Below are 15,000 nucleotides of genomic sequence, written 5' to 3' on the forward strand. Positions count from 1 at the left end.
CTCTCTCTCTCTCTCTCTCTCTCCTCTCTCTCTCTCTCTCTCTCTCTCTCTCTCTCTCTCTCTCTCTCTCGTATATCTATATTATAAATAGTATACGTGTGTTTCTATTAATCTATACATATTTATATTACTTAAGTTGAACCGTTACCCATCGTTTCGGTGACTCCAGATAATAACAACACACTAGTTACTGTCTTAGTTGTGTTTTAAATACTGAATCGGGAATGAACACATGTGGAGAAAGGGTTCCATATCGTTAACCACTTCATGCACTTAAAAGCTCAAAATTTCTTTCTGAAAATGTTATAAAAGTGATTGATTATACACCTGTGGATTTGGTGATTTTGTTTAAAATTCTTTGCTTGGTAACTGACGAAAATTACATTTATTCTTTTAGTAACATTTATTTTATCTGATATTCTCCTTGTAAACAGTTATTTACTATAATTATAGCCTATAAATTCTTTTTATTATGAGTAGAGATTCCAAAGGTTATTTGTCAATTATGATTCATGACTTCAAAAGTATTTTAATTAGTCACATTCTGCGACGATTACTGTGTGGTGCAGTTGCCTTATGCCAGTGTCAAATGTCAGTATTTGCTAATTGATCAGAGACAGATTAATTGTAATTTTTTCGGATTCTGTAACGTGTAGATAAATTGCAAGAGAATTGGGAGAACAAAGCCATTTTGTCCATTCTAGTAAGAAAGTAAACCCAATCGATAGAAAAGCAATTTAAAATGTTTGATAACGTAGATACGATACTTCACGAAACTGATTGCGGTGGATTCATAGTTTGTTTGTTAGCTGGCGTTAAAACTGTCAAGGCCATCGGCTAAAATGTAGATGTACTTGTTTCTCGTAAAATGCATTTACTCCTATGCATAACACAGACATTGATCCTAAACAGTATTACCTCAACTTAATAGATGATCGATTGGGTGAGCATTCAAATAATTGAAACTGCCATTATCTCTTAACAAGCCGGAGCTTAATCGGTAAGAGGGAGAAACACCTCTCTCTCTCTCTCTCTCTCTCTCTCTCTCTCTCTCTCTCTCTCTCTCTCTCTCTCTCTCTCTCTCTCTCTCTCTCTCCTGGCTAATCCCACGCTGATTTATAAAGCCTTTTTTGTTCAGCAGATGTTAAGAAAAAGGATAAATACTCAAAAAATTATTTTGGCAATGAAGACACAGTTTAGGATATGTACATCATTACACCAAGTCCCTAAAGTAACAAAACAAGATCTACTTGGCCGTAAAAGCGATCTTACTTTACTCAAATAAGGAAATTTTCTCTAAGTCCCACTTCTTTGATAGACTTAAATCTATAGGAAGATCTTAAGGGCTTATCCTAAGTCATTCAGACTTAGGAGGATTACTTAGCTTAGAAGATGTTAACAGACCTGCTTGAAATTGGCTGGGTTCAAGAGCTGAATATTGCAATTTGATTGCAAAGCACATATTGAAGTAACTTTTCTTCTTTTAAGCACTTAAAAAATCTCTTAATACAATATATATTAGTGTGTAAAAGTAGGTAATATTCAGCTCAAGTAAACAAGAAATAATCTAGAAAGACGAAACTTGGAATGAAATAAAAGAATGGCTGCGTGTATAAGATTATTTACTTAATTTCATATACGAAGGTACAGAATACTAATGAGGAAAATACCATTAAAGATGAAACGTTCCACAAGAAACTACCTAAACATATCTCGCCCCAACAAACAAATAGGAAAAAAAAAAAGGGGGGGGGGGGGGCGCATTCGCAAACATTTGATCTCCCATCTGCGAATGTTGATTACATTTTCTTGGATAGTAACAGTATACAAGTGAAGACTATCCTCCATTCGCAGGTATGCCAAAATACATTCAATTATGTAGATTATTCTTTTGTTCCTCTTAGATAACTATGTTGTAGCATAAATGATTATCACAGTAACACAGACTGAACAAATGTAATGCAGTGGCTGCCGTTTGATCTGGTTTTGAAGAATAGATAAGTTTTAATATTATGCAGCTGTCAGTGAGAAGGCTTGAACACCATTTGCATTATGAACGAGCATTCTTTTCTATTTAACCAGCTGCAAATGAAATCAGTCTTGTATTTACAATGCAAATGTATCTGCGAATATCGGGCGGAACTCTTGAATACATTTTGTATAAAATTATTTATGAATGTCTTTCTCGACTCATGAGTTTGGTCCGTCGTTGATATGGATCTAGTAATTTTATCATTACATACTCGATTATTTCAATTTCTCAAATATTATGTAATGTGTGGTGATGTAACTTATATGCTGTTACTTCAAATATTGTACACCAATCATTAATTACCTCGTTATGTACATTATATTTTACTGTGAATCCAAATAATTCGTACGTGTTTATTCTTCACCTTCTCTGATAAACTAGGCGTTATGAATACTTTGTCTCTTGTTTTGCTTAGGTATTTGAAAAATTGTCTTAGTATATACTGCTTAATACAAAATTGCATGATACATAATCCATTATGGAAAAAGATTAGGTCAGCATAATAGAATGAATTTTGAATCTTCATTTTATACTTGACGAGACAGTGTATGTTTGCACGTCACATTTTCTGAGCAACGACTCATTTTCTGAGTCTTTGTTTATGAATTTTCTCTTCAATGTTTGTTCTCAAACCTTAGTATTGTGTTGGTTTACAGAACATTCGATAATTAATTTAAGTAATTTGAATGCGTTTCTCGGAAAAAAGTTCAAAGTTAAGTCGAAAGCTAATAATAATAGTCTTTATAACAGATTTTATCAGAACCACAATTTTCAGTTATACCTGTTAATAAAGTCTTATAATATTGTAACTGACAAGTTATAATTAACTTTTTTAACTACTTTGATGTTTACTAGTTATAATCAACTTTTTTGTTTTCATAATGAACCTTCACCAGTTCTGTGAGTCAGTTTATTTTTCACCTCGTTAATTTGTGTAATCGATAAATACTTTTTAAAAGAACCTCTTGAGAATACTTTTATGAAATATGAATATTGGGTTAAGCTTTTAGATTTATGATGCTCTCCGAAAAGGGCTGAAAAAGATGAAAGCTTTATTTCTCTTAATTTTTCGCTCCAGGGAAAAAACTGAGAAAGCTATGTAGTTTATGATGTATCGATCTCTCGAAGATGTTTACCTTCCAACGTCTCCTCTCGTGATATGTGAACATTCTTGGGTCAAAGATGAAACAGAGAAAGTATTTTGCATTTGACGAAAAGAAAAAGGATGAGGGAATTGAATTGCCAGCCAAGATCAGGTATCAAGATGGATTGCTGAAATATCGCTAATGGGAAGCATGGGGAGTCGGGTCATATAGAAGAAGGTGCGGTAGATGTAATGTAAGAGAGGATCAGCTAAATATATATATATATATATATATATATATATATATATATATATATATATATATATATATATATATATAATATACACACACAGCCAATATCCAGCTCTAGGCAGTCGTGGCAGGATATAATTCATTAGGTTTAGGTTTAGCAAGTATCTACACCATGTTAATCATTATCATTTAAGGAATATAAAGTTGCAAAGGCTTTTTCAGGAAACTAGTCTTCTGGCAGTTTATTCGGTTCAATGAAATACCTCCTTATTTCATATTCTCTTATCGCTTATTTCTGTATATGTTTATTAATCATGTCATTGTACAGGATAAGATACTACGTCTAGTGGAAGCCCTCTTGAGTGGTGAGGACATGATAGGAAGAAGAGAGAGTGAGGGGAGGCGGTCTGTCAGCTGGTGGCATTGGCCTTTTGGCCCATACCCAAAGTTACACCCGAAATATAACGGGGAGAACCAGGCCCTACACTCTTCGTGTGCATGTTAAAAAAATCTTTGCTTCAAATATCTTTATATTTGAAAATATTTCCTAATTGGTTGGGAAATATCAATATCAGTTATTTGAAGAAGATTTATGTAGTATTGCTAAAAAAAATAAGTTAGTTTGAGGAATGAATAATTAGTGCCTTGAAACCTTTTTTCCGTCAGAACGGCCTTGTGGCGCAACGGATAACGCGTCTGACTACGGATCAGAAGATTCCAGGTTCGAATCCTGGCAAGGTCGAGGACATTATTTTGTACCATTAGCTCTTTGAAGTCATGTTAGAGCGATAAGGAGATATGTTGTAATTTGTATTGATATTGTTATTATTTGAAGGTGGGGAGATCGTCTCAGGTTCCTCATTTCGTTTGTGACAGTCTCGTATTTCACTAACTTATTTATTTGTTTATTTATTTCTTGTTATGAGATTGGTGTTTTGGTTTTGCTTATTTTTCTTTTATTATTTTATGAATTTGGATTTATTCTTTGTAACTTTTTCCTATATATTTATTCTACTTACGGATATCTTCATTGGATTCTTTATTTATTTCCACAAATAGAATTTACAATTTCTATCTCTGTCTATCTATCCATCTAACTATCTATCTATCTATCCATCTATCTATCTATCTATCTATCTATCTATCTATATATATATATATATATATATATATATATATATATATATATATATATATATATTTATATATATATATATATATATATATATATATATATATATATATACACACACACACACACACATATATATATATATATATATATATATATATATATATATATATATATATATATATATATATATATATATATATATATATCTATATGTGTGTATATATACATATGTGTATACAGTATATATAAATACACACACACACACACATATATATATATATATATATATATATGCGTGCGTGTGTGTTTGTGTGTGTGCGTGCGTGTGTGGAGAGAGAGAGAGAGAGAGAGAGAGAGAGAGAGAGAGAGAGAGAGAGAGAGAGAGAGAGAGAGAGAGAGAGAGAGAGAGAGTTGACTATACATACTATCTCAGTCTTGTGTTGTTTGTTCATATTAACCAAAAGGGGTTTTATTCTTGGCATATAAATATCAAATTAAATATTAAGAGAAGAAAAGCCTCAATATTATTTAAAATTTTAAATTTCCACTTTAATTTAAAACTTAAAATTTTCACATTTCAATCCAAGCAGTATGATTACCACATTAGCCTAGTGCAATCTGAATGATGCTTAATAGTATATTACATTTGTATGTAGTTGATAGTACAAACCTCGCTTTAATATTGATATTGTCAGGAAATGTATTCTTGGCTAACGTTATAGAGACAAATCATTAGCACTCGAGCTTCTCCCTTCCTCTTGGAATCCTAATGTCCAGGAATTAGTCTGATGAAAGGAATCGGTATCGGAGACGTGGCCGAGAATAATGAAGGTCTGCTTCTGATGTGTCCTCGGGATGTCGTTTGTACTTTGATGAGGAATTGTTACAACGCGTCTGGTTATTCAGCCATTCCTTCGGTGTTCTTAGATGTATAGAAACTAGTTTATGCAACCCGTCAAAAAGGATGGCTGAATGTTTAGATAGATATGCACACATACCCACCCCCTTCTCACCGAGGTATGATTAGCCTACTCCCCCCTCCCCCTCCTCTACCAGCGGGACGGTGAGTGACAGACTAGTTATACGACTGGTAATGCCGCTGAACGTTACCATACACACACACACACACACACACACACACATACATACATATATATATATATATATATATATATATATATATATATATATATATATATATATATATATATATGTATGTGTGTGTGTGTGTGTTTATAACCAGACACTTGCTGCCTGTTTTATAAGGGAGATTCTGTTGGCTATTCAGACAGCCGTTTATATGGTTAAAGTTTGTGCGTATGTTTACTTGCATTACGTTGTTATATCGTGTTTCATATTGATATGGCAGATTTAGATGGTATTTGTTTATTTGATACATAATACTTTTAGAATTTACCCGAAATAAGAATTAATCCTATTGGTTTCATGAAAACAAAACAGAAAAGTTTGATCCTGGTAAACATTGACATCTAATATCGTTTCAGAATGTAAATTTATGATCTCTGCGATTCCAAGTAAATTGCATTATTGTATTCCTGTTCCTAAAGAAGAGAGGAAATTGAATTTGCTTTCAAGTGAATATCTTTTGAACAATCACTGGACCTCCATAACATTCTTATATTGGAGTTTGCACTCTTAAGGAATTATGTTCTTGTTTAATTGTTTGAGTTTTTTTTTATACCGTTCATTAAAATTAAGGAGGAATATCTCTTTTTTATTTGATATAGGAGTTTGGAAGTCTCTTATCAGTTTAGAAACACTAGAGTATAGACAGTAAGAAATATTTTAAAAACTTGTATGTTGATGAAATATTAATAATGAATGAAGGTTTCGTATCAGAAGATTTTGTGGTTTTATGAATCTAGTTCAAAGTACGGGAAATTTATCCCATGAAGATTTACCGTAGTTTATTATTTTAATGATTGAATTTTGCATTAATTTAATCCTAGATCAGAAGCATTTAATTACAACGGAGTTCTCACAACAAAAAATGTTAATGGACTGAATGACAATGCTGTTGTATGCTAAGAAATTGTGCTAGTTTGACCTGTTCCTGTTTTGAGCTAGGTTTCCTCACTAAACGACTTGGAACTGACATTGTCAACACAGTCAACCAAACCGAATTCGTGATGCCAGCGTACATAAAAAGAAGTTCGTGATGCAAGCTTACATTTGATATACTGTATACTCAAAATACTTAATTAAAAATGGATTAATTACTCAAAAGTGTCCATAAAATATGCAATTTACAAATAGTGACACTTTTGAGTAATCACTCAATTTTTGATTAAGTATATTTTGAGTATACAGTATATCAAATGTACGCTGGCATCACGAATTCAGTTTGGTTGACTGTGTTGACAATGTAAATTCCAAGTCGTTTAGTGAGGAAACCGAGCTATTTTCATTTTATAACCCCTTCCCCCTTCCTCAACATATGGTGCTAATTATTGCTTTCCCAGAATTTAAATAACCACCTAATTACTGTGCAAGAAGATGAGAAATGCTGGATTGTATCATTTTGGAGTAAATGAAGAGCGTGGTGTTGTAAACAATTACCATATAACCATTTGTAGTCTACTGCTGGACAAAGGGATCAGACATTTCATTATTCTTGTCTAGAGGTTGGCCATTTTTCAGCACCACGCTGGCCACTGCAGATTGGCTATATTGTGATATTTTAGTTTGAGCGCTCATATATATATATATATATATATATATATATATATATATATATATATATATATATATATATATATATATATATATATATATATACAGATTAAATATCTTTGTATATTTCTAATAAAAAAATAGAACAGAGTGTAAAGGAATAATCTCAACAATTTGTGAAGTAAAAGTTGATGATGACGATGGAGCAGCAAGAAAACGATGTGCAGACAGAGAGCGAAAATATTATTTAATCATTCTCTCGTATCCCTAAAGTGAGAGAAGATTTTCTACAAGTTATAAGAATAAAAATTTCAAGCAAATAATAAGGAGAATTTTATATAATATTTTGAGTCAGTAGACATTAATATTATATTTATTAATAGTTTTAATAACAAAACAAGTTTTACTTTTAGATAAAAATAATATTGATTATATCTATCAATATATGCTTTTATAAATTAAAATATACTCCACGAAATTATACTTTCAAAGGAGGGAAGGAAGTCTTGTATCAATCACTTCCGAGCGAATTTCTTTCGGAGTTCCAAAGGAAATCTTGAAGAACTCGTCCAGAGACTTGAGGCGGAATTAGATAAATGTTAAAAAAAAAAGATTTTAAACTTGCTACAATGAAATATTCATTAAAATTACAATTGAGTATCGTTTAGAGAAATATTTTTGTTTTTTATATTGAAAGTAACTCTAATTCTAAAAATAAGCGTATGAAAATTTAATGATGTTTAATTTCTTATAAATTTACATAATGACCTCAGAAATTTTCAGTTGAAAAAATTATTCTGACTTGAACGTTCCAAAATCCTCTCCGTCTTCAGGGATATGATATGATGATTAAATACTCTTTTCTTTACTGCGTTTCATTCTACCTTGAGGCGTCAGTGACCCTGGCAGTTATGACGCCGCCTAGTGTCAATGACCTTTGTAGTTGCGACGCTAGGCAACCTAATCAATCTTTAAATATGATCATATGATAAAACCCCTGATATATTATTATTGTTGTTAGCTAAGCTAAAGCCCTAGCTGAAAAATCAGTATGCTTTAAGTCCAATGGTTCCTACAGGAAAAAAATAGCCGTGTGTGAGAAGGAAAGGAGGAAATAAATAAACTGCAAGATATGTAATGAACAATTCAAATAACACAATTTAAGAACTCTAACAACGTTAGAATCGATCTTCCATAAATAAACTATGAAATAGAGACTTGAGTCAGGATTTTTAACATAAAACATTAGCTACAAGTTTGAACTTTCGAAGGAGATTTATATGTTCATAAGAATCTTCTCGGTGTCAAGAATAGGTAGACAAAAGACTATGTCGGTATTCATCACTGAAATCTTGTGCAAGAATGGAGTTGTTGACAAGTCTTGAAATACGATACGGCTCCCTTCATAGTACTTTCAGAGCTGGCACGATGAGCGGTTGAGTACATTATAGTTTATATATTGTAACTTAGTTGTCATTAATTTCTGAATTATTTAAGTTTTTAGACTTTTAATGTTAAGTAAAGAAGTGTTGTATTTTTTCGTTATTAGCTTTTTGTCTCCTCACCGGTGGTTATCTTGGTGTTTATTATTGGCTAACGACTATTTTATATTTTCAAGTTGTGTTGGTTACGTGGCAGCTCTCCTTCATTATCCGAGGTATGAAGGTTTTCGCTTGGAAGAGTTGGCCTGAGTGTGTTTCTGAGCCTCCAACCTTGAAGGGCACGATAATTGCTGCTGGATTTATATTATTCATCGCTATTGCAGAGCTGCGTTGTGAAGCTGTTTAGCTTTTTCAGGATATCCTCGCTCTGCATTAAGGATTTTTATCCTATATATTCCACTGCCCTTGGTTCAGTAAAAGCCAAGGGGACCTCTCTGCCCCAAGGTAAAAATTTTGATTGTTATATTTGTGTGCCGGGCCCACGACCTGTACTCCTGGGCGGTCTGCAATATTGGAGCATTCAACACCATTGTTTTGGATCCGTGTTTTCTGCCACCTGGATTAAGCCTCCAGCTGGAGAGTTTATTGTCCTCTGAGGAGACCCCTAGAAGTGTGTGAGGAATTTGTTAGGGATATTTAATGTGTATTTGTTAGGATATTCTTACTTTTCGTTTGCCTCCTCCTTTCTGGACCCTCTTCCCTTTTTGTGTGTTTGTGTTGATGACCTTTCTTTAATTGTGTAATTGTTTTCTTTTACAGGGAGTTTAAGAGTGAGTGTTTATCATTAATTACTGTATTGTTGAGGTTCAGGTGTTATTTCTGTCTGAAACTTGTGTATTAAAATTAAGTATATTTTTGTGGTATTTTCTTTGTCCCCTTGAATTGACTTTGCACTCTTATTGAACTTGTATACTATTCCACGTTTTGTGGACTTAGTATGGTACTTAAGTGAATACTGTTTGATAAGTTTAGTGTTTTTGTGGGGTGGTCAAGCCAGCCATCACAAAATGGCGACCGTGACAGGATCTTTTCGTTCCTAAGTATTCACCGGTGTATGTGCAAAGTAAATTCTTGTGGTTGTTTTGCAGGCAGCATATTTTCACCTCCTCGTGGTTTTTTATTTTTTTTTTTTTTTTGTAGATTTAGTATTGTGTGAATAATAGTGGTCATCATGGTTAATGTACTAGACCTCCTTAGCGGAGAGGGGTGGCAAGAAAGGCTTGCAGAGTTGAATAGGGAAGATTTGGAAATTGTAGCAGAACATTTTGAATTAGAATATGATGTGTCAATAAGAAAAGGTGTATTGCTATTGCAAATTTATGAATGTGTTAAAACTGTAAAGGCTGGTGGGGAACAAGTGAAACCTGATAAAGCACTGTTGTCTGTAGAAATTTTGGATAGGCAAATTGCTCTGAGGCAGATGGAGTTTGATATTGAAAAGTTTAAGGCGGAGGAAAGAGAAAAGGAGAGGCAGCATGAGATTGCCATGAAAAACTCAGGTTCCTCTTCTTCCTCTCCCCCTTCCCCAAATAGGTCAGTAACGCCTGCTATTAATTTAGCGCAGGCTCCCAAATTTGTGCCTAAATTCGAGGAAGACCATATTGCAGAGTTTTTTGTATCATTTGAGAGGATTGCAGCAAGGTTGGAGTGGCCCCAAGAGTATTGGACCACTCTTATACTAAGTAAATTGATTGGAAGAGCTCAGAGGGTGTATGTAACTCTGGAGGAGGATCTGTCATCAGATTATGAGTGTGTAAAGGCTATCGTCTTGAAGGCCTATGAGTTAGTCCCTGAAGCCTATAGGCAACGCTTCAGGAACTTAGAAAAAAGTAGGGAGCAAACTTTTATTGAATTCGCAAGATCGAAGGAACAATATGCTAGTGATTGGTTCAAGTCCAAGGAAGTGGTAAATTTTGAGAAATTGAAGGAGTTAATGTTGGTGGAGGAGTTCAAGAGGTGTGTTCCGGATAAACTGAAGGTTCACCTCGAAGAGTTAAAACTAGAGACCATTCAGGAGGTAGCCATCGCTAGTTTTGAGTATTATTTGTCTCATAAGAGTGAGTTAGGGGGAGTAACAAAAATGGTGAAGTCCGGATGGGGTAAAGTAGGTAGGAATAATAATTCTAACAATAATAATAATTCTAACAATAATAATAATAATAATAATGCAGGGATGTTTACTAGAAATAATTATAGATGTAATGATCAGGGCAATGCCAATACTAATATTAATTTTTCTCCTAATAGGAATAATAGACCTAAGATATATAATCCCGAGAAATTGAAAACATTGACGTGCTTCTTTTGCAATAAGAAGGGGCACGTAAAGAGCATGTGTTATGCGTTTAGAAACTCGCAAAATGCTAATGTTAGGCCAGTGATGGGTGTGGAAGAGAGAGAGAGAGAGAGAACCTACCCCAATAACATCCGCTGATCAATGACTACCTGGTTGTTTTGACAGATATTTGTTCTTCGGTAGTGTCTCTTTCGCCAATTCGTCCGAAAAAAGACGTGTGCGTATTTTGCGTGACATCGGTGCAGCTCAGTCTTTGATATTAAGGGAGGCATTACCTTGCAATTTTGTACCAAAAAGTGGGGAATTTGTGTTATTGGCTGGTTTTCCTGATACGGTAAAATCGTATGCCATGGAAAATTTTAATTTAATCTGCCCTTCCTTTGCAGGGAATTTGAAATTGGCCATCGTTGATAAATTTCCGGTTAAAAATTTTGATGTTGTGATAGGGAATGATGTTGCTCTGAAGAATAATACTTGTCCCATACTGATAAACCCTGATAGTGAAGTAGCAGCAGTTACTCGTTATAGTGCTAGAGTTGTTGACGCTGCAGAGTCAACAATTGATCTAGATTTAAGTAGTTTAGAACGTAGTGATAGCGTAGTTGTAGATCTAGGGATTTTGAAGGACAAACTGAATTGGACTATTGAAGAGCTAATCAAAGCTCAGAAAAAGGATTTTCGGGATCTCCCTATTGAGTCAGGTGAGGTGACTGATATAACCGGTCCCAAATTTAAAATAATTAATAATATTTTATATAGGTTGACTAGGCCTATGGAGGCTGATAACTTTGATTATGAAATTTTGAAACAGAAAATGGTTCCATTTGTTTACAGGAATGAGTTGATATCATTGGCGCATGAAAGTGGTTTGGCCGGACATTTTGGCATTCATAAGACTTCTGGCAAGTTGTTAATGAATTATTATTGGCCGAAGTTGAAGGCGGACGTAAAGAAGTTTGTCAATAGCTGTGATGTTTGTCAGAAGGTCGGTAAACCTAATCAGCTTATTCCAAAAGCGCCTCTATGTCCTATTCCAGTGGTTTCCGAACCTTTCACGGAGGTCATTATTGATATTGTTGGACCATTACCAAGGACTCTTAGTGGAAATGAATATATTTTGACTATCATGGATAGGATATCTCGATATCCCGAGGCAATACCACTACGTACGATAAAAAGTGTTAAAATTGTAGATGTACTAATTGACTTTTTTACCAGGTTTGGGATGCCTAAAATTATTCAATCGGATTGTGGTTCTAATTTTGTTAGCAGGTATTTCAGAGATAAAATGGCAGTTAAAAATATAAAACATGTGACCTCTTCTCCATATCATCCAGAAAGTCAGGGAGCTCTGGAGAGATTTCATCAAACCCTGAAATCGATGGTAAAGAAATATTGTTTGATTAATGGTTCTGAATGGGATAAGGAATTACCTTATTTGTTGTTCGCTTTTCGTTCTGTCCCAAGTCAGTCTTTAGGTTTTTCGCCTTTCAGCCTTGTGTTTGGCCATTGTGTTCGAGGTCCTCTTGATGTTGTTCGAGAGTCCTGGGAGGGAGACGTCCCTGAGATCAATTTATTAGATTATGTGTCTAATCTAGGTGATAAGTTAACAAAGGCTTGGAAATTTGCAGGTGAAAATTTATTGTGTAGCCAAAAAAGAATGAAGTACTTTTTTGACAGAAGGTCTAAAGCACGTGACTTTGCGGTAGGCGACAAAGTTTTGGTTTTGTTACCCATTCCTGGAAATCCATTGAAAACATCTTTTTCAGGTCCTTGGAAAATTCTGAAAAAAATTAGTGAAGTTAATTATTTAGTAGAGACTCCTGAGAGAAGGAAACCTTTTCAGCTTTGTCACATAAATATGTTGAAGGCTTATATGGAACGGGAGAAAGTCATTCCCGTGGCAACCATAGGGAATGCTGTAGTTTCCGAGAACGATAAACTTTTTTCTTTTTCAGAGGGTGAAAGTATTGATGATAATTGTTTTAATGGAAGTGAATGGCGTTCAGATAATAAGAATTCTTTGAAACATTTTTCTGGTATGGTTTCTCATTTAAGTAATGAAGAACAAAAGTCTTTAATGAAATTGGTATTTAATTATAATGAATTATTTTCGGATGTACCGGGAAGGACTAATGTCCTTGAACATGACGTGGACGTAGGTAGTGCCACTCCTGTGAAACGAGCGCCTTACAGGTTGAATCCCTTTAAAAATGAGGTTGTAGCGAAGGAAGTTGATTATATGCTAAAACATGACCTAATTGAACCTAGTCAAAGTCGTTGGTCATCACCTGTTGTATTGGTAAAGAAACCCGACGGTAATTTCAGGTTATGTTTTGATTACCGTAAATTGAATGAAGTGTCTAAGTCTGATTGTTACCCATTACCACGAATTGAGGATTGTATTGATCGTATGGGTAAGGCCAAGTACATTAGTAAATTCGATTTGCTGAATGGTTATTGGCAGGTTCCTCTTTCGAAGCGGGCAAGGGCCCTGTCCGCTTTCGTAACACCCCAGGGACTGTTTCAATGTAAAGTGATGCCGTTTGGTATGAAGAACGCGGCTGCCACCTTTCAGAGGTTAATGAATACTTTAGTCTATGGTTTAGAGGGGTGTGTTGTTTATATTGATGATATTGTTATTTATAGTAATGATTGGGAAACTCATTTAAAACGTATTAGGGCACTGTTTGAGGTTTTGAAGAAAGCAGGTTTAGTAATTAATTTAAAGAAAAGTGAATTCGCAAAGGCGAGGGTCGTATATTTGGGTCATGAGGTTGGTAATGGTAAAGTTGTTCCTAAGCAAGCAAATATCGAATGTATTGAAAAAATGTTAATCCCTAAGTGCAGGAGGGATGTCAGAAGATTCCTTGGGTTAGGTGGGTACTACCGAAGGTTTGTCAGAAATTTTTCTGACATCGCCGATCCTTTGACTAATCTCTTAAGAAAGAAGGTAGCTTTTGTCTGGACTGATGAAACACAAAGGGCTTTTGATAATTTAAAAAGAGTATTAATTAGTTTCCCTGTCTTAAGAGCTCCTGATTTTGACCTCCCTTTTTCTCTTGCCACGGATGCAAGTGACGTTGGTGTAGGAGCGGTGTTGTTGCAGAATGACGAGCAGGGAGTTTCTCATCCTGTCGCATTCTTTTCAAAAAAATTGTCCTCCGCCCAACGTAGGTATTCCACTGTGGAGAAAGAGACTCTTGCTTTAGTATTTGCTATTAACCATTTTCAGGTTTATCTCTCCTCCTCAGATACACCTATTAAGGTCTTGACGGATCATAATCCCCTGACCTTCATCAGCAGATACAAGAATAAAAATCAAAGATTGATGAGGTGGAGTCTCATGCTGCAAGAGTGGAATTTAGAATTTTCCCACATCCCAGGAAAAGATAATATTGTTGCCGATTTTCTCCCTCGCAGCGTTGAATATTAGTTGATTGACAGATGGCTATGCAGTTATTAAAGGTAGTATCTGTATCGTTCTAATTATGGTGTGTGTGCTGTTGAAGTGGGCACGTAGTGAGTAGAAGCAAATGTATATTTAAAATTTATTAATCATGGTTTGTTTACAGAAGACTATAATGTTTTGGGTATAGTATATGGGATATGTAAGGTTAAAAGGTGAGGGTGATCACTGGTACTTTCTAATGATTGATTAATTAGATGGGTCATGGGCTCACGGGTCTGTAGCACAACACAGCCGTTTTTTAGGCGCTACAGGCTGGTGTATGAGTGGTACCCTAGACTAAGTTAAGGTTAATCTACTAAGGTTTAGAGGTGTCAGGTACGATAAGGTTTATAATAAGCTAAGAAAAGCGATAGGCACTAATCTGGTATTCTGTATTTTCAGGCTAATAATTACGCTTCATCGATTTTGTTTGTTTGTTTGCGCAGGGGAGTCTTGTGGTGGTCTTCTCTGTGTCGTTCGGTGTGTGTGTATGTATTGGACACTATGGTGATAAGTGTGATATATAACACTGAAATAGACAGTGGTTTTTGTGATCAACATTTATTGCTAGTGAGTGATGTGTATCCCTGAAAATGAACAGTGTATTGATTGT

General features: G+C 34.7%; 1 protein-coding gene and 1 non-coding gene across 2 annotated transcripts in view; one reads left to right on the forward strand and one right to left on the reverse strand.

The window, feature by feature from the left end:
- The window catches only part of LOC137626256 (zonadhesin-like), a 58,104-nt gene that overhangs the window by 42,429 nt on the left and 675 nt on the right, over window positions 1-15,000 (reverse strand). The window lies entirely within an intron of this gene.
- Window positions 4,039-4,111, forward strand: TRNAR-ACG (transfer RNA arginine (anticodon ACG)). The gene has a single exon. It is a non-coding gene; the product is annotated as a tRNA-Arg (tRNA).

Source organism: Palaemon carinicauda, chromosome 33, assembly GCF_036898095.1.
Source record: "Palaemon carinicauda isolate YSFRI2023 chromosome 33, ASM3689809v2, whole genome shotgun sequence".
In the NCBI taxonomy this organism is placed as follows: domain Eukaryota; kingdom Metazoa; phylum Arthropoda; class Malacostraca; order Decapoda; family Palaemonidae; genus Palaemon; species Palaemon carinicauda.